The sequence below is a fragment of the Condylura cristata genome, unplaced genomic scaffold (genome assembly GCF_000260355.1).
Source record: "Condylura cristata isolate star-nosed mole 26May11 unplaced genomic scaffold, ConCri1.0 scaffold00024, whole genome shotgun sequence".
Lineage (NCBI taxonomy): Eukaryota > Metazoa > Chordata > Mammalia > Eulipotyphla > Talpidae > Condylura > Condylura cristata.
Genome location: NW_004567125.1, coordinates 29,268,576 through 29,272,146, shown reverse-complemented (window position 1 = coordinate 29,272,146; position 3,571 = coordinate 29,268,576). Strand labels below are relative to the sequence as shown.

The 3,571-nt window shown below is 49.2% G+C and overlaps 1 long non-coding RNA gene across 1 annotated transcript in view; it reads right to left on the bottom strand.

Annotated features, from left to right (window-relative positions):
* LOC105854027 overlaps nt 1-3,430 on the bottom strand; it is a 13,184-nt gene extending 9,754 nt beyond the window's left edge. Inside the window, exon 1 of the long non-coding RNA XR_001145752.1 lies at nt 3,309-3,430. This is a non-coding gene — a long non-coding RNA (uncharacterized LOC105854027). The remainder of the gene's footprint in view (nt 1-3,308) is intronic.
* Between the last annotated feature and the right edge of the window lie 141 nt (nt 3,431-3,571).

Genomic DNA, 3,571 nt, shown 5'->3' with positions numbered 1-3,571 from the left:
AATGGTTATATGGCCTCCCTGGTGGCGCAGCGGGTTAAAGCACAGCACTGAGAAGCTAAAGCAGCTTCCGCATGAGTTCGATTCCCGCCTGCCCCAGAGGTGACCACATGGCATGGCAGACCTCTCCTGACCCGCCTGCTGCTACCCTCAGCAGTGTACTTCGTAGATCTGCCTCTTCTGCTCCCCACTCTGTCTCTCTGGTGAATCCTCTCACCCCCACACCTCTGGCCTACACCCCAGTTCTTGTGTGAATAAAACTAAATCTTAAAAAAATAAAAACAAGATGAACAAGAAAGTGATTAGTAAAAGGTCCCAATTAGAAGAAGCAGAACTGCCTTCTCTAGGAAGAGCTCAGTGAAGCTGAAGGTCAGAAAGCTGTTCAAGGCGACTGGTCATCTCACACAGAAAGTCTCCAGCTGATGGAATAAACTGAAACTAAGATCATGCATTCCATAGTTCCCAGTGGCCCTCCACTAGTTGTACAGTCAGCAGGAAGAACAGTATACAGCACACAATTTCAAGACCACCATGCTAAATAACAAAATGAGTCAGGTACAAACACTTGGTGCTACAATGCTGAAAGGTATAAGAATCCAGTTTTAAGGAGGGTAGGTATTTGTTCCTTCTTTAAACACACTTATGGTGAAAATCAGATGAGGGATCCCCATTCTTTTTTGCTAGACAGTTAAAATGATTTCAGGGCCTATGACTGTACACAAAGCGAGCAGGGTCAGAAAGACTTGCAAAGGTATTACCCAGTCAGCTGTTCAGGAGAGAACAATGGCTTTCCCTCCCAGATTGATAATCTACCAGGTTGCAGAGATCACTGTGAAGATGCCCCTCCCCCCAAGATGTTTTCTCCAAATTGAAGAAAGTGGCCTACCTAAGGACGAAAGACCATTGTCTGGACTTGGTGACTTTTAGGGCCTTCAAGAAGTAGGGGCAGGTCTGAAGCTTCCAAAGTTTCAAAATTACCACATGTCTTTCTACCTCAGAAACTAGGAATCACCTACCTGCCAGGTATGTTGTGAAGCATGTAAACATACTGTTAAGGGGAAGGATGTCCTAAAGGAACTCTGCAGAGTCTTATGGACTCCACCCGTACTCCAGCTTTCTGGATCTACCCCCTACTCCAGTGATTGGAAACTACAATTCCCAGCAGTACCAGGGAGAGAACGGTGAGGACCCAAGGGCGGAGCTAGCAGGAATTCCCTTTTGTAAATAAACCTGTTATTGACCCTTTTGTGTGTACCTGCAGTATAACTGAATTGTGAGCGCACGGGTGAGGCCCCACAGACAGGTGGCCCAGTCCACTCTGGGCTTCCCTGTAACAATATCACTATTTAGTTTCGTAGCCATAAAAAAAAAAAAAAGAGCTGAAAATATGACTAGTGGCATTCCAGTTGAAAACCTCTCTAGGGGCATCCAGAATCTCAAGACATTGCTGTAAGGAAAAAGCAGCAATCTCAGAGCTGTGCTGGGGTTCAGGTGCCAGAGGAAGGTCACCTAAGAACCGAGCTCACTACTTAAGCAGTTCTATTTAGAACAGAAGAAACACAGGCATCTCCATGAACAACCAGAGTATTGTCTCGCTGGTTCCTGGATGTGAAAGAGCCCATCTGCCCCTAAAGCACCTACTAATCCTTCCTGAGCCCAAGTTCCATAACATTTTACCAAATGCTAGGTGTCAGGCATTGTGCATAACCCCTTTAACACAAAGAAAAGCAGAGTGAAGCTGCTGTTCTTTCAGACTACTCTAGTGGACAGGGCATCACAGAAGAACACCCTTTCCCCGCCCAGCAATTCTGTGCCAGGAATTACCTCAGCACATTCCTGTTGTGACAACTATTTATAAATTAGTCTCCCAATGGGCTCTGAGTGAGCAGAGAAGATCTCAGCCATTCTGGTTTCTCTGCACCTAGCACAATGCTCCAAAAAGTAGTTTGAAATGGTGGTGGCAGCTGTGCCAGTTAAAGGTTAGGAACCTGGGCTCTCCCTGGTGGGGCAATGGGTTAAACACAACAAAGCTAGCCACAGCCACTGCAGTACGAGTCTGATCCCTGACTAGGGAGGTGACCCACATGGGGCAGCAGACCACTCCTGTGATGCCCACTGCTCCCCTCAGCAGTGTATTTCATCGGCCTGCCTGTTCTGCTCCCAGCTCTGTGTCTGGTGAGTCCGCTCACAACCTGTACCTCTGGCCTGTACCCCAGTTCTGTATGCACAAATAAATAAATGTTAAAAAAAAAAAGAGGTTAGGAACCTGCAGAAAGAGTTGACACAAGAAGCTAAGAAAAGAAAGTTCAAAGAACAGTTAAAGCATATCTACTTTAACTCTACCTCCTCTTTCCTGGGCTCCTGTTCACCTGTGACTCCTCTTCACTGAGCGGGCTCCCTTGGCTGCACAGGGACCTCAGGCCCAGACAGGCCCCTTTCACCAGGCTCCAATCATATGGTTTTTCACCATAGGCCTTTTGTTCTTTCCTCTAATACTTTTAGGTTCTAGAACATGATGGCCTACCTGGTCAAGCAGATTCTCCCAGTCCTGGCTGGCTGATAAGTGATGAGTAGAGGGAAATGGAACAAATGGTCTTAAAACACCTTTGTTTTTCCCATTGCGACTGAAAGAAAATCCAAACTCCTTCCTGAGATTTTTTGATACTGTGTGATCTGGTAGCCTTTCTCCCAACTTTACTTGGGACTTGCAATGTGCAGCTCCAGTATTTTTTCAAAAAAATATGTATGTATACAAGAACAGGGATGCAGGCCAGAGTTGGGGGAGCCGGGGGCAAGAGGAGTCACCAGAGACAGAGTGGGGAGCAGCACAGGCAGATATACTGAAATATACGGCTGAAGGGAGCAATGGGGGAGACAGGTCTGCTGTGCCATGTGGGTCAGCTCCCTGATGTGCTGAAGAGGCTGCGGACAGGTTCTTGGTGCTGTGGTTTAATCCATTACCGTCCCTCTAGAATCTTTTTACCCTTTCTCATACTGGGCTTCTGCAGGGGCCCAGTATCCAAGGTCTGCTCCTCTCTGCCTGGCTTCCATGACATCCATTTAGCATAATCCCGCTCTTCCAGGTACATCACCCTTTCTTCTCCACTTCCCTTGAGCCCATCCTTTTGGCCTCTAAAACTCATCACCCACTTCTAGTCCCCTCCACTTGGCTCCATTTGAACAAATAAATCGGTGGCCTTTAAGTCCCGTTCAGTGCTGCCCAAGCCTTCTGCATCTACGGCTCACTCACCTGTGCTCTCATCTTTACATCCTCAAACCACGTCATCCCCCCGCCCCCGCGACCCGCTCACCTCCGCGCACGGCCGTCCTTTCCGTGGATCCACGCAGTATCTGGCCGGTGCCTCGTCCAGACTCTGGTCGGTGGTCCTGACCACAATCTACGTCAGAAGCTCGCCCGAGTCGGGGACCGGCAGCCAGCTGTCAGACTCAGAGCTTGGGCGCGACACACGCCCAATAGCCGCGAGGGCGCAGCGCGCCCGTGCCCCGCCCCTAACCAGCCCCGCACCGCGGTCCCGGACTTGGTCCGCGGTTACCGAGGCAACGGCGCTTCCCG